This window comes from Nuphar pumila, chromosome 7 (genome assembly GCF_984573655.1).
Source record: "Nuphar pumila chromosome 7, dmNupPumi1.hap1.1, whole genome shotgun sequence".
NCBI lineage: Eukaryota > Viridiplantae > Streptophyta > Magnoliopsida > Nymphaeales > Nymphaeaceae > Nuphar > Nuphar pumila.
Genome location: NC_143255.1, coordinates 88,202,406 through 88,224,578, shown reverse-complemented (window position 1 = coordinate 88,224,578; position 22,173 = coordinate 88,202,406).

The following is a 22,173-nucleotide window of genomic DNA, read 5'->3' as shown; positions in this document are numbered from 1 at the left end:
CCCGGGTAGAGGGTCGACCCGGGTAGGGGGTCAACCCTGGCAGGGGGTTAACCCCCTGCCTTTCTAGCAGGGGGTCAAGCCTTTCCTGCTCAGGCAGGGGGGCGACCCCCTGCTGTTTCGGCAGGGGGGCGACCCCCTGCTGTTTCGGCAGGGGGTCGACTCACTGTCGGAAAGACTGGGGGTCGATCCCCTGCCCGAACAGGGGGTCAGTTAACTCCCTACGTTTCGTAAGGGGGTTAACCCCTATGTTCCGTAAGGGGGTCGACCCCCTGCCGGAACAGCAGGGGAGTCGACCCCTTGCGAGAACAGTTTTTTTTTCGTGGTGACTTCATTTTAAAACAGTGTTTTTTTGTGCAGATTTTTCAATGGAACCAGCTCGTGCTCAGCCACCTGTGGTAAGTAAGTGTCAAAAATAATGCAAATTGGGTATATACCCATGGTGAGTAAGTGATGCAAGCGTATCACATGTTATTTAATTTATTAGATGTAACACTTTATTGTTCACACACTCACTTAGTTGTTGATATTTAGGGTTGCTTCGTAGGAGTTCGGAGATCATGCTGAGCATGATTTTAATGTATGAATATTGAAGTATTCTTATTTTTAGAGTACGGAGTCTATGCTAGGCATGGTAGTAGTTAGTGAGATATTGAAGTGTGTTTGTTGCAGGTACATGTTTGTCATTTGTTTGATATGAATGATTACAATATATTGCAATGTTTGATGTAATTGTATCCATGCTTGCATGTAACTTTCAATTTGATTATGACTTCCATGTGAAATTGTATAATGAAAGCATGTTTCAAATGATTGTATCGTATCATTAATAGTTTGCACATGAAAATATTAAGTTATCAATGCATGCATCAAAATTCTTGTTATTGTATGACATCGAATATTGCATGATAAATTTGATATGTTCTTCATTGTAGCATTCTGATTGTTCTTTTTTAATTTGTTAGGCTATTATTCGTAACATCATAAAAAAATGACTGCAAACCGTGAATGAATGTACCATAGGATAGTGGACAATGAGTTATCGCATGAATATATGGATGGTGTTGACAGTTTTATTGAATTTACAACGGCAAGTGTCAGTACAGTGGATCCCACAGGTCAGATTAGGTGTCCCTACAAGATTTGTAAGAATAATCGATTTGTAGAACCTCATAGCGTTAGACATCACCTATACAGGAAGGGTTTTATGAGTGATTATCAGAACTGAACGTTTCATGGAGAAGAATTTAGAAACGATTTTGATGCACGGGTGAATGTGGTGCATGATAATCCATATACGGATTTGATATTTGATACCGTAGGAACAAAACTGGGTTCTGTTATGAGTTCTAGTGATGTAAGAACTGCTGTAGATGAAGAATCACCAAATGATGCAGCTAGTAGATTTTATGATTTACTTAGAGATGTTGATGAGCCACTTTGGAATGCTTGTGAGAGTCACACTATCTTGTCTGCAGTTCTTCAACTAATGAATTTGAAGTCCGAGTATAATTTGAGTGAATCATGTTTTGATCGTTTGTGCATGATTGTGAAGAGTATGTTGCCCAAAGATGAGAAATTGCCACAAAATTTCTATCGTGCGAAAGTTATGGTCAACGCTCTAGGTATGGGTTACAAAAAGATTGATGCTTATCCAAATCACAACATGTTGTATTTTAAGAAGCAGGAAAACAACATATCATGCCCGTCATGTGGGCATCCTCGGTTCAAGCCAAAGACAAGAGGCAATGGTAGCACGAGATCAAAAGAAGTTTCATACAAGTCACTCTGCTACTTTCCTATCACTCCTAGATTGCAGCAATTGTATATGTCTTCAAGGACAGCCAAACACATGAGATGGCATGCAAATAAAGTTCGACACGATGAAAACAAGATCACGCATCCTGTTGACGCTGAAGCTTGGAAGCACTTTGATCATACTCATCAGAACTTTGCAATGGAAGTGCGAAATGTTAGACTCGGTCTATGTACAGATGGATTTAATCCATTTGGGGGTAGATCAACTTCATACTCATGCTGGCCAGTATTTGTAACTCCATACAACCTTCCACCAAGCTTGTGTATGAAACGTCCAAATCTTTTCTTGTCTATGTTGATCTTTGGTCCGACCTCACCTGGCCAAAATCTTGATGTATATCTAAGGTCATTGATTGATGAACTAAAATTATTGTGGGATGACGGTGTTACCACGTATGATGCCCACAAAAAACAAAATTTCAACATGAAGGTCGTTGTTCTATGGACAATCAGTGACTTCCCTGCATATGGTATGCTATCTGGTTGGAGCACACATGGGAGGTTGGCTTGTCCGTACTGCATGGAGGATTCCAAAGCTTTTAGATTGAGGCATGGAAGGAAGCCTTGCTGGTCTGAGTGCCATCGTCGATTTCTACCCAGCGACCATCCATTCTGATGACAAAAAAATGTGTTTAAAGTGGACACAACTGAAACGGAAGGTCCATCCTCAAGATTGTCTGGCATAGAGATCTTAAGAAGATTGCGATATTTTTCAGATGTATTAACAGATGCCCGATGTCCTACACCCTTCCGTGGATTTGGAAAGGATCACAATTAGACAAAGAAATTTATTTTTTGGGAACTACCGTATTAGCCGACCCTATTGATACGACATAATTTGGATGTGATGCATGTGGAGAAAAATGTGTTTGATAATGTGTTCAATAATGTAATGAATGTTAAAGGAAAAATGAAGGATAATCCGAAGGCCCGTATGGATTTAAAATTAATATGTAAAAGACTAGAATTGGAACTCAAAGAGTATAATGGCAAAGTACTGAAACCAAAGGCAAAGTACATGCTCGGACCTGATCAAATAAAACATGTATGTCAATGGTTGAGACAACTGAGATTTCCAGATGGATATGTCTCTAACATTGCTCGGGCTATGAAGATTGACGATGGACAGTTATATGGGTTGAAGAGCCATGATTGTCATATCTTTATGCAACGATTGATACCCCTAGCATTCCATGATATGTTAGACAAACCTATATGGGGGGGGTATTGTCTGAGTTGAGCAGATTTTTCAGAACATTGTGCGCATCGTAGGTCATAGTATCAGATGTAAAGAATCTCGAGGACTCTGTCATCACCACTGTTTGTCTGCTAGAAAAGATATTTCCGCCAGCATTTTTCGATGTTATGGAGCATTTGATCATACATCTGCCATATGAACTAAGGGTTGGTGGCCCTGTGCAATATCGATGGATGTACACATTTGAAAGGTATATGTTTTTTTATATTTGTCTCTTTAATGACAGATATTTAAAATTTGAAATATATATTCTTGTCAGATGCATGTTCGACCTAAAAAAAAAGGTTCATAATAAAGCAAGAATAGAAGGCTCTATTTGTGAGGCGTACACTTTAGAAGAGATTTCAAATTTCTCATCTATATACTTCGAACCTCATATTCCAACACGTTACACATGTCCGCCCCGTAACGATGATGGAGAACAAGTAACTGTAGCTGACAAGCTGTCGATATTTCAACCACTTGGGCATGCATTTGGTAGTTGCCGATCAAGGCTATCGACAGATCGAGAGCAAGACGCAGCACACATCTATATTCTTTTTAATTGCTCAGCGATTGACCCATACATCGAGTAAGTATATGAAGATGCAACACAATTATAAATCCTTTTATGTTCTATATGTGGATACATGGCTTGGTAATATAAGTATTTGTGGTTTGCAAACGATTTGATCTGGAGTTGCAAAGAGAAGTTTCACATCTCACTGATGTAGAAGTACAAAAAGAACGTGAAAATAAGTTTGTGGAGTGGTTGAAACAGTTGGTAAAGAAGTTAACATAAATTTTGTACTTATAAACAATACTAAGTTACTTAATTGATCGTGATCACAATCATTGTTTATGTCTGTGCGTAGGTCCGCCATGGTGATGTTAAAGATCAAGGAATATGTGATTTAGAAAATGGTCTGACCAAAGTTGTGCGATGCTACAACGGGTACATCGTAAATGGTTATCGATTCCTTACAAAAGATTATGGTATAAACAAATCAATGATAAATAGTGGTGTGTGTGTCAAGGGTAGCAGCTATGGTGAAAATAAACATGATTACTACTGTGTTATAGAGGAAATAATGAAGTTGACTTACTTAGGCATAAATAATAGGGTAACTTTATTCAAGTGTCATTGGTTTGATCCAACTGCAACAAGACTCGACAAAGCTTCAGGCATTGTGGAAGTGAATCATAAATCTAGGTTTAAAACATATCAACCATTCATATTAGCCTCACAAGCTCAACAAGTTTATTATACTTCATATCCGAGTATAAAAAGTCAGATAGAAATGAATGGTGGGCAGTTTGCAAGGTGAAGTCTAAACTATACCCCGAGTATGATCAGTTACAGGAAGACGAGTTAGCTGAAGACAGCAATTACTATCAATCAGATGATGTCTATGACTTCGCTTATGATCACGATGTTGTGCATGATATGCATGTCATATCTCCATTGGCCGATGAAACATTCATAGAGGAATGTGATTCAAATGATGTACCAAGTGGATGGGCAAACAATGAAGAAGAAGAAGAAGAAGAAGAAGAAAGTCAAACTGGTGACGAGGAAGAATTCTCAAGCTAGTGAGCAAAATCTTGTACTACAAACCTCTATTTAAATACATTGCAGTACTTGATGTGAATGATTTGAATTATTTGAATGTATTGTAATACTTGATGCGAATGAATGAGTTGTATTGCAATACTTGGTGTGAATGATTAAAATTTTTATTTGAATGTATTGTAATACTTGATACGAATGATTCGAATGCATTGCAATACTTGATGTGAATGATTTGAATTATTTGAATGTATTGTAATACTTGATACGAATGATTCAAATGCATTACAATACTTGATGTGAATGATTTGAATTATTTGAATGTATTATAATTTATGCAACGAATGATTTGAATTATTGCAATACTTGATGTGAATGATTTGAATTATTTGAATGCATTGTAATACTTGATGCGAATGATTTAAATGCATTGCAATGCTTGATGTGAATGACTTGAATGCATTTCAGTACCTGATATGAATGATTTCAATTATTGTAATACTTGATGCGAATGACTTGAATGTATTGTAATACTTGATGTGAATTATTTGATTGTATTGTATGACATATGTTATTTGTTAGAATATGGTTCGTGGAGGTTACAGTGGTCGCTCATTCAGTAGTAGCCAGACCCAACCTTCATCTTCACGGGCTCCTGTGATAGGTATATTGATTAACTAATTGGATGCTTGATTAGTTCAAATGCGCATTCTGAGAACTTCTAACGTATTTTTTTACAGATGATGTTTCGCCTATACACGACCCACCTACACCAGTTGATCACACAAGTCAGGAGCCAACACAGGAAGCAGGGTCTTCTCAGTCTGGCACAAGAAGACTCATTCGAATAGTGTATATCGATAATCGACCGTAAGTATTTCGTTTTCAATTATTGCATATCTTATAAATATTTTATATTGATATTTACTGTGTAATAATTCATGTGCAGCATGAGGTTTGAGCCACAAAAAGTAGTATGGGAGATTAGGAATTCACTTCTTCAACATCTACCAGGACCGGTTGCTCAATGGAAAGAGTACCCAAAGGAGGTGTTAGACATATTGTTGTCCTCATTCATGGTATACAGTTGTTCCTCATAGTTAATGTGTTTCATAATTAATTTTTTTAAGTAATGTCTACTAACTTTCTGAAAATATTTGTAGGCTTCGAATCGCTTCGCAACTACGATAGAAGAAAATGATGCAAGGAAGGTGTGGCAAAAGGAGGCATTGTACCATATAAGGATATGCTTGTTGAAACACATAAACGGAAGACCACGGGAGTCTTCGTATCAGAGAAGGCGAGAACGACAACGGTATGTATTTATTCTATTAATAATCATTGCAATATGCAAGTTATCATAATGTTATCATTAATTATTAATGCATACTTTAAACATTATTTTGTAGGAGGCATATGAGCAACAGATGGTAGAGCGATATGGCGATGACGCTACTCAACATCCATCATTTGATCCTGCAACATGGGTGACTGCAGCAGGTGAACCCAAAAAAGGTCACGTGTTCGGGTTTGGGAGTAATCTGAACACTTCACCAGCTATTGCTTCTTCCAGTTACGGCTCACAGGCTACTTTCGCCGACATAAGCTCCAAGCAGCAACCTATTCTTTTCGGTGATGATGTACGCCAGATCATTAAGGACACAATGAATGACTACTTCCATGACACCATCGCCCTCTTTCTCCCAGATGAGATCACCAGTATTGTGTTGAATAGAGGATCTTCGATTGCAGGTCCCTCTCAGGTATAATCACATATTCAGTTTTTTGACTGCCTTAGCACACATATGAGCATGATAGAATCACATATATAACTTTTTGCCTGCCTTAGAGCACATATGAGCATGCTATAATCACATATAGAGTTTTTTTATTGTCTTAGAGCATATATGAGCATGCTATAATCACATATAAAGTTTTTTGTCTGCCTTAGAGCACATATAAGCATGCTATAATCACATATAAAGTTTTTTGACTGCCTAAGAACACATATGAGCATGATAGAATCACATATAAAGTTTTTTTGACTGCCTTAGAACACATATGAGCATGCTATAATCACATATTCAATTTTTTGACTTCCTAAGAACACATATAAGCATGTTATAATCACATATTCAGTTTTTTGACTACCTTAAAACACATATGAGCATGCCAAAATCACATATAGAGTTTTTTTACTGCCTTAGAACATATATCATTTATGATAGAATCACATATAAATTTTTTTGCTTTGCCTGCCTTAGAGCACATATAAGCATGCTATAATTACATATTCAATTTTTTGATTGCCTTAGCACACATACGAGCATGATCAAATCACATATATAGCTTTTTGCCTGCCTTAAAGCACATCTGAGCATGGTAGAATCACATATAGAGTTTTTCTAGCTGCCTTAGAACACATATGAACATGCTATAATCACACATTCAATTTTTTGACTGCCTTAGCACACATATGAGCATGATAGAATCACATATATAACTTTTTGTCTGCCTTAGAGCACATATGAGCATGATAGAATCACATATAGAGTTTTTTTATTGCCTTAGAACACACATGAGCACATGATAGAATCACATATAGTGTGTAATTTATTTCATTATATTTTGTTTATCAATACTGACTGTTCTTTTCTTGTGTAGGCTGCTAGCGATAATCAGCGTAGCGGAGCTGAAGGGACAAATAAAGGCAATGAACAAGAAGACGCACAAAATCTTGGCAATGATTAGAGAACAGTGTTGAAGAAGTTCTAATTTTTTATGTTTCCTAATTATAATTGTTGAATTGTAACTAATTAAACTTGTTAATTTTAAGGTGGAACGATTAATTGTTGTAGATTCCTTTTATATGGAATTTTTTAGTGTAGTTTGTTTCTTATTTACAACAAATATAAATTGTACAGGAAATATAAATTGTATCGTTCTCGATATTTAATTTTCAAATAACTTTTTTTTATTTTTTTTCATTTTTGCGACGGATTAGCGACGAAAACATCCGTCGGTATGTATATATATCTAGCGTCGTCTTAGCGGCAGACGTAAATCTGTCGCCAAGCTGAGGTCGTCGTTTAGTACCGGCGGATTGGCGACAGAATAAAGCGCTTGTTAGTCTGTCGCAATTAGCGACGGACCTGGTGACGGATTTATTCTGTCGCCAGTTAGCGTCGAAAAATTTGCGACGTAAGCATACCGTCGCTACGCCTGTTAGTAACGGAATGTGGTCGTCGCTAATCTACTGCTTTGTTGTTGTCGTTTTCGTTAAAAGGATGCCTATGATTTCTCCATCGTAGTGGCATGAAATCGAACTTCATTTTATGCATTTTATGACATGCATGGAGATTTTGGTGGATTAGATGACGCATGCTCGTTTTTAGAATTCGCCAATGCTTTCTTATGCCTAGTCGAGCTTTGTATGGGTTTTGTTGCATGTTTGGGCTGCAATTTCTTTTACATGAGCATCTTTTTCCTTTCATCGTTTTAGAAGTTTGGAATCTCATTTTCTTCATTTGACGATTTGGGGCTGGGTGTGGTCTGCTGTGTTGCAGCCACCACGCTTGGTGAAAGAGTCGGCAGTGACCCTGCCCCCTTTCCATTTTGTGAGTTTTGAGTGATGGTTTGGGCTCGCACATAGCCCAAACCCAATGTTTTTCTCTCTCTCGGTTTTCTCAGTCTTAACCGAGTGGGTTCAGACTGGGCGTTGGCACCCCAGGTCTGAGCACAGGCTCAGACCAGCTGGGGTGGCCTCTGTTTGAGCCCAGGACACACCGAGTGCTCGAAGAGCACTCGGGTGGTAGTATTTGCGTTGACGCCTTGTGGTGTTGGCCCTTCTGTGGCAGGCACAGGTTGCAGCACCCTGCACCACCTCGGTTGGTGCATCCTGCACCCCCCTCCTTGCTGTGATCATGCAAAATTTTTCCTCTTATTCCTCTTTTCCTTCTCTTTGTCTTTCTAGCCTCTATTTCCCTTTTTAAAGGGGAAATAAAAGACAGAAAAGAAGAGAGAGATAAAACAAAAGGAAGAAGAGAGAGGAACTCTTTTGCAAGGTCTCATTTGACCAAAGAAATGTTTTGAAAATCACTCGCCTCCGTTTTAAAAAATTTGCGGGAAAATGGAAGGATGGGATTCGCTCGTCGGTACGAGGTCCAACAGTACCTGGCGCCCTTACCAGGGGTAATCGAACCAAGGATCGAATTTTTGCCTTTTTGCTTTGCTAAAACATTATCAAAGTATTTATTCTAAGTCCTAAATGCACATTGAATCATGCTTGTGCTATGATTTTGAACTTGAGAAGAATGCATATTTTTAGAAGTGCTTCAGAAAATTTGAAAATTTCCAAGTGATTTTGGGAATGAATTTTTGAAAAGCATCCTTTAGGAAACGGCCTGAAAATTCAGAAATTGATTTAAAATTTATTGAAGAATACTATAAATCGCAATAGTGATTTTCTGAAAGACGCGATAAATCGCAATATCGTAAATTGCAAAACGATTTACTAAAAGTCATTGTAAATCACACAATGATTTATGGAAAGACACGGTAAGGATGTCGCAAATCAGATGACGATTTTGAAGTTCAAGAATTTGAAATGAATTTAAGAGCATTGAAATCGAAGATCTGGAAATCGAATTCAAAGTCAAGTTTTTTTTTTGGGAATTTGAGGTCTGACTTAAATTAAGAATCGAGATTGGGGTTTTGAGAGAGATAAGGAATAAAATTCGTAGTTGGAATGTAAAATCCAAAGATAGAAAAATAAAATTAAAAATTGGGGAATTGAAAAATGGGTATTTAAAATAGGACTTTAGAGTTAAAGAGAATTGAAACTGAAATTGAGAAATAAGATTGAATTTATGAAGTGGAATAAAACAATGACTTGGAATTTAGGAATGAAAAACATCTTTTGAAAATTGTTTCAAAATTCACTTGGAAATTTGAAAATGGTTTCAAAGAGGTGGAAAATGATGATGCAATTCTATCCTAAATGATGAATGCATTAAAAGAATTTTGAAGTTGGGTTTTGAAAAGCATATTTCATTCTTTAAGTGAATTGAAATAAGATTGAAGATATAATACATTTCTGACTATGGCCATAAAATGTATTATATAATAATCGTATTTAAATTCATTTGAAGAATAAAATACATTTTGGTGCCTTTATAGAGTTTAAAATAAAATTAATTCTCAATATATCCTGACTATGGCCATTGATATATGTTTTGAATCAATTTTAAATTAAACTCTCATAAAGGAGGAAAACATTTAGAAACACATGATGATTTTTTTGAAAGAGATCCAGTGTGGACCCAATGTTATTCTATAAAAGATGAAAACCCTAAGTTTTGTTCACATTTTGACTATGGCCATAAATGCAAATCGTCAACTTAGGATTTAATCACCTTTTATTAGAATGGTGCTTGTGTCATTCGTGTTTCACCATAGTGTTATTGAAAATGAAAATAAAAATGTAACATATTGAGAAATGAAAAGTTAAACTATATGCTCATCCATTCTAAACTAAGCATAAAGTAAACATCTCATTAATTGATTTATTACAATCTTTGAATTAATACAATAATTGAAAAGAAGAAATAACAAAAATAGAAAATCCTGCAAAACGAGCAAACTTGTTAGAAATAAATATAGGCTTTTATGGATTTTTCTTCAATTATTGAGAAGTTGAGGAATACATCCAAAATTAGCCTTTTATGCCTCAGAGATAAAGGAAAATTAAACAAAATAAATACATATGATGCATGATTTTGTGAAAGCACTTGAAAAGCATTTTTGGATAGATGGGAGTCTTAAACAACTGAAGTTTAGCTTAAAATGAATTCATGGACTCACAGCTCAGCAAGGAATCATTCCTTTTTTATAGAATATCAAAATCATTTTTGAAACTAGAGTTATAATCAAAACATCATAGCATTAATTTCAGAAATAAGAAATTAGATTTTAACAGATAGGTTTCAGTAAACTGGATATTACAGAGACTAAACAGACCCTATTTCTCTCAAATTTAAGGGGAAAAGTTGTTCAATTCAATCAAAAAACCAACCCAACTTACAAAATTGAAAAATCAATTTTGGTTAGAAAATGGTGACTTCAGGAAGTCACTGTTTCTAAACAGGAAATGAACCTGTTACAGAATTTAAAATTCTGTAACCAATCTCGGTTTTCAAAAGTTTTGAAATATCAAATGGGCATAGAAAGTTATGAAATTTTTCATATGTAAACTAGACATATATAGGAAGAAAACCATTTTTACGGATTTGGAAAATAATCTCCCGTTGGGGAGATATGACACTTACAAAATAAACTAAAATCTGTGTCACTCAAATAAGGCAGACTGATAGGGGTATGGTTTTAGATCCAAATGGGGTATCAAATGACTATAAAAATTGCTGAAAATTTACAAGAATAAACTAGACTTTATAGAAAAGACACAACTTTTTACAGATGTGAAATCCGATCTTTGGTCACGGAGATATGACCTTGACAAGTTGGTCCTGATTCGCATAGTGATTTACAGCGATTTGTATCACAAATCGTTGTAGGGTTTAGCGAGAAACACTACAAATCGCTATAGCGATGTCCAGCAACGCTACAAATCGCTGTGGGTCTCGTTAGAGACCCAAAAACACTATAAATTATAGTAGGAAAACTGGACAACACTATAAATCGCTGTAGGGGTCGTTGGAGACCCGAAAACACTATAAATTGTAGTTAAAAGACTAGACAACACTAAAAATCATTGTGGGGCTCGTTGGAGACCCGAAAACAACATAAATCATAGTAGGGATTCATTGGAGACCCAAAAAATTATAACCACGATTTGCAGAAGAATATTGTCAATAAAATAGCGATTTGTTGAAGGAATGCTACAACAGTCATGATATGGAGGCCAAAATCAAAACATGTACAAAATCTAGATATAGGGTTCTGGTATTTAATCAAAATAAAATATCCGTTGACCATAAAAAAGTCTAAAAATTTACAGAGATAAACTAGACACATAGACGAAAAGAACCCATTTTACAGAATTAAAAAATGATCTTTCATTAGGGAAATAACATTCTGACAAAATGGATCAAAATATGAGCTGTTAAAATGACACAGAGTGACAGGGTTATGGTTCTTGACCCAAAATTGGTACTAAAGCATCATAAAAATTGCTTAAATTTGGCATGAACAAACTGGATTCAATTTAAAAAACACCCATTTTTACGGATTGGAAATATCATCTCTGGTTAGGGAGAAATCACTCCCGCAAGTTGGTCCTAATTCTGCTAAAATCCTGACAGTGCAAAATAATAGGTTCTGAACCTCGATTTTTAAAGTAGGCCAAACAAACTCAGAATGATCTGATTTTATGTAAAGAGCATGAACACATATGCATAAAATTGCAGAAAAAAATTCAGATTAAAATGAACTCTGGTTATATATAAATCGATAAATCTAAAATGCACCAGAATTCAAAGTAGAATCTAGAAAGCAACTGAACATGATGAAAGCAAACTGCACATCCCTAGATGTTTAAACATGAGATATAATGCCTTAAAACATGAATGCATGCATGGATGATGAAAAATTAAGATAGAAAATGCATTAAAAGAAAAACAAAATGGCTGAGATACAAATCTAACTTGTTGTAGCCCATTTGAAAGAAGGATTTGATCTAAAAAGATCAAATCACTTCAATTCTTTTGGCTCAATCAAAATATGTCAAACAGAGATTAAAATGCAACAAATAGGAAGATGAACACTCATATTTTAATTTATTAATCATGTTATGACAAGAAATTTTAAGGGGATAGAAGAGAAATACTCACCTTGGCTGAAGGGGTCTGAAAGAAAGGGTTGAAAAACTTCTCCAAACTTCGTAAACTCAAAGTGAAGAGGAGAGATGAGAGAGAGAGAGAGAGCTGACCACTAATCGTTGAATATCTGAAATAGCTGAATGTCCCTTCTTTTCCTCCCTTTCTCTTCTTATCCTTCTTTCTCCTCCTTTTCCTGCATCTTTTCTGCTCATTTTCTTCCTTCTTTTCTGCTTCTTTTCCTCCTCCGTTTCCTCCTGTTTTTCTTCCCCTGTTTCCTCCTCCTTTTCTTTCCATTTTTTTGGAGGGTGGCTGAGGCACGAATCGGGCGACTTTTTGTTATCGTCGCAAAATTTTTCTCGTCTTCCCTTCCCTTGCTGGAGAGAGAGAGGGAAAAATGCTTTCGCGATTCAAACTTGATCGGATTTTGGAAATTGTTTTGAAATACTCGCCTCCATTTTTTAAAATAGCGGGAAAATCCATGGGATGGGGCTCGACCTGTCGGTACGAGGTTCGACCGTTTCTGCCGCCTTTAACAGGGGTAATCGAACCAAGGACCAAAATTGTGCTTGACTTAGTAAAATTATCAAAATCGTGTTCTATCCTAAATGCACAGAGAATTCAGGCATGTGCTATGAGATTTTGGAAAATGGAAGTAGGAAAAACATGATGTATGCTTGAAAAATATTTGGAGTTAAAAGATATTTCTCAGGAAAAAGGTGAAAGTCAATTTCTCAGGAAACTCAAATGAAAGGGGTTTTGAAATCACGAGAAAGTTCATAAAGGTGTGGGAAAATCATGAATTGATGAAAATCCTGAGAAAATGGAAAGAATTCTTGAGAAAAGGGTAAACATTTGAAGGGAAAATGCTTGTCAGGAAAAGCTTCAAGTTTTTGAAAGCTTTCTTTGGAAAATGGTTGAGATTCATTGGAAAATTCTTTGAAGAGGGAGAATTGAAACTCGGTAAACTGAAATCCTGAGAATCTTAGCCTTGAAACACTTGGAAATCGATTTTGATCTTTGAGAAAGGTGAGAGACTTCTTTTGAAAATCTTGAAAACATAACCTTTTCCATGGAAAACTGTGGAAAAACTTGACTTGGTAAAACCGATTTTTAAAAATTCTCAGAGTTTCTTGAGAAATCGATTTCTTGAGAATGAAATTTTCTTAAGAAAATTATGAGAAAACCAATGATTTCATGATGCAAATGATATGAGTGAATGAATGTACTTTGAAAAGATTTTCTGAGAAATTTGTTGGAAAAATGTGTATTAAGTCAAAATAAATCCTTCACATATTCTGACTGTGGCCATGAACATGTTCAGAGCTTAATTGATTTAATGCACAATACTTTGCAAAATTGGAAATATAATGTGCATTTTAAGATAGCCTAAGAGTGTAGGCTCAATGTGACTGGTAGAGAGATGATGGATCTGGGTCACGTCCATATTCCGACTAGGGCCGTAAATATGGACTCCACCGAGTTCATCGACTCCCTAAGAGTTGGTGCACGTGTCATTCATGTACATCCATAGTGCTTTTGAAATAAAATGCATGAATCACATAAACAGGATATTGCATGAATTCAAACTATATGATATGCATCCTAGTCTAAGCAGAAAATTAAATCTCTTATTCCAAAATTTACATTATTACATCACTAATTAAATGAAATAAAAGAGATTGCAGACTTTAGCTCCTTCCTTTGAATATCCCTGTCCAACTTGAAACGGGGTTAGCTCAAATATGTGGGTTTTCCCAACATTTTCCAATAATATTCTGAAATTATTAGACTTAATTGGATATAAACCCTATTTTCATGCTTTCTTGATATTTTAAATGATGTAAATGCAAGAAATTCAATAGAAAATAGTTTGAAATTCGAAATTGTGGTCAAAATGACCAAAATACCCCTAATATTAAGGTTACACCTTAAAAATCAGGGTTTTTTGAAGGAAATTTTGGTAAAATTAAGATTTTGAAATTCGAATTGAAACAAATGATGATAAAATGCATGATGAGACATGATGACATGCTACTAAACACCTTAGGACTGTAAAATCAGAATTTTGACATGCTATCATTCAAAATAATGAATTTCGCTTGGATCCGGGTCTCGCGGGGCCCTGTTTTGATGATATGGATAAACCGAGCCTCAAATGAATTTCAAATGCTGTCAAATTCGGTATAGAGCATCTACCTATTCTGATAAACATTCTAGAATGTTAAAACTCATAAAATGACATGGTTTAGATACTAAAAGTTAAAGAAAATCCTAAAAAGGGTGAATTTCGCCTACGGACCCAAACCAAATGCAACACTTAACGCAGTAATACGAGAATTCTACAATAGAAACATCTGAGATTTTGCAGACTGCTAAATGACATAAAAAAAAGAAATTTTGTCTTTTACAGCCCCTGGATTTGAACTACGGTGAGTGCGGTAACGAGAATTTGGTTCTGACGGAGGCAAAATAAACCCGATCCGATATAAAATTATATAAAAAATAACATACTACCATAGAAATTTCTGATATTTAACTGAGGAACTAACGGCGCACACAGAAACAACTTTCATGTTTATGATTTTAGCATTTGATCAACAGAAACAGAGATAAAAATATGAATTTTCATGCCTAAATCAACAGAGCAGACGAATATGACAAAACAAGAGACTGACAAGCAAAATCTGAAACATATATTAATACTGTTTTAAAAATCATAAGCTTTCAGATTCAAATAGAGGACATCCCGAACATGACATTCACTTTTTACATATTCGGATTTGGAGCAATACCCATGGAGAACACATCGACTTAAGTTGATCCAAAATCTAAGATACCCAAATCTGGCTCTGACACGTGTCCTGAACTCTCGAATTTTTTTCAGATGTCACAAAAATTTTAAAAACTCTGATAAAATCATATTAAATACTAGACATCATTTTGAGTTCATTACATTTTTTGTATCTAAAATCGGACCTCATATGAGAGAGATCTTGATTTTACAAGTCGAAAGTAAACTTTCAAAACATATCCCGGGTAACAAAACCCGACCTACCATTTTGAAGTTTTAACGCAGTAAACAATTTCAAATCATTCCGAATTTTCGGAAGATTGCTAGGGACACCTAAAGGCGCATACTATGATTTTCTCAGAATTGTTAACAAAAAATAAATTCATGAAATGATGTGTGGACTGACTGACAAAAATAGAGAGTTACACAAATGAAGTTGAATGCATGAGATATTAAATAAATTCATAGAACATGATATTTAAATAAAATAAAACATAAATCTAACCCATTTTTAATGCATGAACATGATGAATGCATGAAATCTAATCAGGAAAGCATTAAAACATTTTTTTGATATATGTCATTTTATGAGAATAGCTCGATCCACCCCTCGGATGAGCTCTTTCTTCAAACGACAACACGAATCAAATCATGATAAAATCGATTGGAATAGGGGCTTAACTTGTGTTCTCCTACGGTTTTGGAACTCCCGAAATGAGAGGCTACCTCAATAATGGGCTTCAGAGGGGCATGAATCCAGAGAAAACCAAGAAAGAAAAAAAAATAAAATTATGAAGTTCAGTTCTCAAACAGGGCTCTCCTGAGCTGGGCGTGGGCTAGGGTATTTATAGAAATTTTGGAGATTTTCAAAATTCAAACACAGTGAATCTGGACCTTTCATGTGGCGCCATCTCAGGGCATGCCATTTTGATTTTTGAGAAAATAAAAATGAGAATTTTGTGGGTGAGACACCTCATCAGGGGATTTTTTTAGAAATTTTCAAAATGTAGCTTGATTTTCTCTGCAGGAGTCTCCCAAATGGCGCCACCTCAGAGGGTGCTACCTAGGGTTTGAAATTCAAAGTTTGCTTTTTGCAGGGAGCCCTGATGTGGTGCCACCTCATGGTGGGCTACTTTTATTTTAAATAAAATAAAAATAAAAAATAAAGCCAAGTGGGAGCTATGGAATGGCGCCACCTCAAAAGGTGTTTGAGATTTGAATCTAGAAGCAGTAGGAGCATGCCATGTGGTGCCACATCAGAGTGGCTCTTGACACGTGTCAGAAGAACAGGGCAGTGGGCTCAGAAGGTGCCACCTCAGAGGAGTTTGAGTTCTACTTTTTCTGATGAAAGGAGATCTGGACATGTGGCAGTCCAGGATGGTTCCATACCTGACAAGTGTCAGCTTGCTGGAGAAGGTTCTTCAGATGGCGCCACCTCAGGGAAGAAATTTGAAATTCAAATGAGGTTGGCTCTGGAAGAATAGAGGGTGGACATGTGACGCCACCTCAGGGTGGCTCCTACAATGCCATGTGGCAGGAGAGAGGAACAAGGGACATGTGGCGCCATCTCAGACCAGATGGAAAAAGTAAAGTTCAGGATTTGCGCCACCTAGGCCTTGTTTGAATTTTTTTGAATGGTTGCTTTTTCTGAAGAAGGCCAAGAGTGACACGTGTCCTCTGCTTTTTCTGAAGGAAGCTAGAAATGACATGTGTCACCTACTTTTCTGAGAAAAGTAGGGAGAGACATGTGTCATCCTGCTTTTCTGAAGAGAGTAGAAAATGACATGTGTCCTCTACTTTTCTGAGAAAAGCAGAAGGTGACATGTGTCACTTACAGGAGACATAATTCAAATGGCGCCACCTCAGGGGAGACAAGCTCTACTTTTTCTGGACAGGACAACACATGACATGTGGCATCTCATGGTGACCTTGGAATAACACATGGCACAGGGTGAAGATGGTGGACACTGACACATGGCATGGAATGAAGAGGATGTCTAATGACATGTGGTGGCATCTTAAGGTGGCCCCGCACTGACATGTGTCAGAGGATGGAAGGAGAGAGAAAATGACAAGTGGCATCAATCCAGGGACAAGGCTACTATATTTTTGGATTTTTTCTAAATTCAGGTTTTTCAAAAGAAAAGCCTATGTGACACCACCTCAACGTGGGTCCCACATTGCTTCTTTATTGAAATAAGGACAAGACAGTAAATCATTTTTTTTGAAATTTTCAAAAAATCTAGACTAATTGGCAAAACAGAAATTTTGAAAAGAGTTGGCCCCTATAGGGCAATTTTGTAAAAGGAAGATATTTGAAATTGTCAAAAGGGAAAAATCTGAGATAAGGTGGCTGAAATCCATATTGAAAACTATCCAGATTGTTTTCTTGATAAAATATTTTGAAATTCAGAGTCTTGGGGGTAAAATGGGAAGAATTGATAATTTTGAAGACCCAGGGTTTTGAAATTGATTTAAAAAAGAGTTGAAATTTAAATCTGGATTGAAAATTTTGAAATCGAGAGTTTTGGACCTCGAAATGACATGATGTGCAGTGCAGTGATATGAAATGTTCATGCAATGCTATGCAATGACATGTCTTATGAAATGTAATCCTGAACCGGGCTTTGGAGATTCTCGTCTTCTGTCAGGAGTAGAATTTTGAACATTTGAGCCAAAAATAGAGAAATTTTGAGAGTTGCAGATGCAATTTAGACTTCTGTAAGGTTGGGGATCAGAAAATGACCATTTTTACCTTCGACGATTTCCGGGGAGGTGAATGATGATGCTGGTAGGAAATGTCGGGGAGATGAGTGAAAAATTGGGGTGTTTACAAATGCCCCTCTTTGCTACTAAGTCGGCTTGTGGCCGAGCTTAGTGGCAAAGAAAAACACACCAAATTTGGGCTAAAAACAATGCCCTAATTAGAAGGATCTGACTGGGTATAGAGATATTAGCCTAGTGAAGATTGGTAGATATGAAATGGAGGATGAAGAGGAAAGATTCACTCTGCGAGAGTGAAGTTCAGGTTTTTGCCCTTAACCTGGATGGGACAGAAATACCTCGCATGGAACGAAGCTCAGGTTTGACCCTTAACCTGATTGGGGAATGAAATATCTCATCGAAATGAGACTCAGGTTTGTACCCTTAACCTGATTGGGCGGAAAATGGAATACCTCTTTGAATGAGGCTCAGGTTTGTACCCTTATCCTGATTGGGCGGAAAATGAAATACCTCTTTGAATAAGGCTCAGGTTTGTACCCTTATCCTGATTGGGCGGAAGATTAAATACCTATTTGAATGAGGCTCAGGTTTGTACCCTTATCCTGATCGGACGGAAGATGAAATACCTCTTTGAATGAGGCTCAGTTTTGTACCCTTATTCTGATCAGGCGGCAAAAAAGAATACCGGAAGGTGAATAAGACAACTTTTCTTGAAGATGAACGAGGCGATGAAAATGGAATTGTAAGAGGCAATTTTGGAAAATGATCAAGACGATCCAGTGAATTTTCCATCAGTGTGAAATATGAATAAGGTAAGGAGTAAGATGACTCTTTCAACAACGCGAAAGATGGATATGGCAATTTTATGATAAGGTAACTCTTTCGGCAACGCGAAAGACAAACAAGGCAAACTCTTTCAGAGAAGAGTAAGGCAACTCTTTTGACAATGCAAAAGATGAATAAGGTAATTTTTCCAACGAAGAATAAGGCAACTCTTTCGACAACGCTAAAGACAGACGCAAGCGATCCAAAGGAGTAAGGTGATTCTTTTGACAACGCGAAAGATGATAAAAGGCAATCCAAAGGAGCAAGGCGATTCTTTCGACAACGCGAAAGATGATAAAGGCAATCCAAAGGAGCAAGGCGATTCTTTCGACAACGTGAAAGATGACAAAGGCGACTTAAAGGAACAAGGCAATTCTTTCGATAACGCGAAAGATGACAAAGGCAATCCAAAGGGGCAAGGCGATTCTTTCGACAACGCGAAAGATGACAAAGGCAATTCAAAGGAACAAAGTGATTCTTTCGACAACGCGAAAGATGACAAAGGTAATCCAAAGGAACAAGGCGATTCTTTCGACAACGCGAAAGATGACAAAGATAATCCAAATGAATAAGGCGATTCTTTCGACAACGCGAAAGATGACAAAGGTAATCCAAAGGAACAAGGCGATTCTTTCGACAATGCGAAAGATGACAAAGGTAATCCAAAGGAACAAGGCGATTCTTTCGACAACGCGAAAGATGACAAAGATAATCCAAATGAATAAGGCGATTCTTTCGACAACGCGAAAGATGACAAAGGTAATCCAAAGGAACAAGGCGATTCTTTCGACAATGCGAAAGATGACAAAGGTAATCCAAAGGTACAAGGCGATTCTTTCGACAATGCGAAAGATGATAAAGGTAATCCAAAGGAACAAGGCGATTCTTTCGATAACGTGAAAGATGTCAAAGGCAATCTAAAGGAACAAGGCAATTCTTTCGACAACGCGAAAGATGACAAAGGCAATCCAAATGAACGAGGCGATTCCTTTCGACAACACGAAAGATGACAAAGGTAATCCAAAGGAACAGGGTGATTCTTTCGACAACACGAAAGATGACAAAGGTAATCCAAAGGAACAAGGCAATTCTTTCGACAACGCAAAAGATGACAAAGGTAATCCTTTCGGAGAGAAGGCTAATCTTTCAACAATATGAAAGATGATAAAGGCAATCCTTTCGGAGAGAAGGCTAATCTTTCAACAATGTGAAAGATAATGAAGGCTATCCTTTCGGAGATAAGGCTAATCTTTCAACAATGTGAAAGATGACAAAGGAAAATCTCTCGAAGGGGTCAAGATGCATCAATATGGACATCAAGCTCTCACTTAACGTCAGGATAGCTAAAAAATATTGTCAAAATGATGAAAATTTTGTTGATTCAAAGTAATTGAAAATGATGCTCATTGTTGTGAAAATATTCCTTCTTTTCTACCTGAAGTATTACCTCCAAACAGGATTGACTTCATAGAATCAAGACTTTGAATCCAAATTGCTTGCGATTGACCTTCTTCAAAGAAGTTATCAATTTCCTTGATATGAGCAGGAAAGAGAATTTGATATTATGAAAGCAATTGATGAAAGAGTATTGATAATAGAATTTCACAAATTTAAAGAAGATTCTTGATAGATTTGGCAGTTTGATATCCTGGGAGCTTCTCTCATGATAATCTTTCTGCACTCTTTTGGGCTTCGGGAGAGTTTATTACATCATCCTTTATTTTGGAGATATCCTGACTTTTCTCTCTTTCTTGTTCCTCTCTTGCTCTCTTTTTGGAAGGGTACGTCACAAATTCCGTCAACTTGGAGATGTTTCGATCCTTATTTGACGATATTGGCTCATGGGTTTGAGATCTTTGGATGATAGCTAAAATTAAATATCTTTTAGGGATTGTCGGGAGGTTCATCGCATCTGCCTTCATCTTGATAGTACTTTGGACTTTCCCTGGAAGGATCCGTCGCAAACTCCGTCATCTTGGAGATGTTTCAAATCTTCTTTGGCCCCGGGGGTCTACTCGCTTAATTCGCCTTCATCTTAACGACAAGTGAGAGATCCCTTTTGCGGATATTTAATTGCAGCTTAGGTGATTTTGAGGAGACAGGGTTTGGGTGAATTCTCTCTTTTCCTAGCGCTCAGGATATTTCCACTGCCTCATTTTCACAAGAATGATCTTTAAAAATGTGCCATTGACTGCGATCAATATGAATCATCTATGGCTTTGCAAAAACATTGAATCTTCTTTTCTGACCATATCGAGGATTTATCCTTCATCCTTTTGGTTGGCCAATAGAAAGAATCTGGATTTTGAATCCTTCTTCACAAAAAGTTTTGCCTTTTTGGAAGTAATACTGAAGGTAAACTGAGGTAGAATTTTGTGCAATAAAATTTTGAAATCAACAAGTAATTGATTGACAAATTGACAAAGTGTTCTTTGAAATCCTTAGTAAAAGAGATCACTTGACATCCGAATTGACACATCCATTTTCCTGGTATGAGAAGAGAAGAAATATTTCTTAATTTCATAAAAGCAAGTAATGAAAATATATTGATAAAAGAATTTCGCATAAGAAAAGAGGATTTCTGCCAATTTTGGAAATTTGATGTCCTGGGACTTTTCCTTTGATGATCTTTATGGCACTCTTTTTGAGACATTGAGCTTTCTCGGGTTTTTACATCATCCTTCATTTTGGAGATGTCCTAACTTTTCTCTCTTATTTTCGGGGAAGGGTACGTCACTAACTCCTTCATCTTGGAGATGCTCCGATCCTTTTTCTCAGAAATTATACTGGGAATATTGGCTCATTGGTTAAAAATCTCTTGATGATAGCAGCAATCAAATATCTTTTAGGGTTTATCGGGAGGTTCAGCGCAGTCGCCTTCATCTTGACGGTGATCTGAACGTTTTCTGGAAGGATCCGTCACAAACTCCTTCATCTCGGAGATGATCCGAATCTTCTTTGGCCCCGGGGGTCTAGCTCACATATTCGTCTTTATCTTGGCGACAATTGAGAGATCCCTTTTGCTGATATTTGATTGCAGCTTAGATGACTGAGGAGATATAGACTGAGTGGATTCTTTTTATCGCTCAGGATGTTTCTACTGCATAATTGCCAGAAAGTCGTCTTTAAACATGCACCATAGCCATGATCAACATCAATGAATATTTCTTTCGCTAATCATACCATGGATATTTCTTACGCCCTCTTGGTTGATCAACAGAGAGAAGATTTGAATTTTTCCCCTTTTCGCGAAAAGCTTCACTTTTTTGGAAAAATACTAGAGGTAATCTGAGGTGATTCTTTTGTGTGGTAAAATGTTAGAATCAACACATTTTTAGGAGATTGGAAAAGTTTTCGAGAATCCTTTATGAAATAA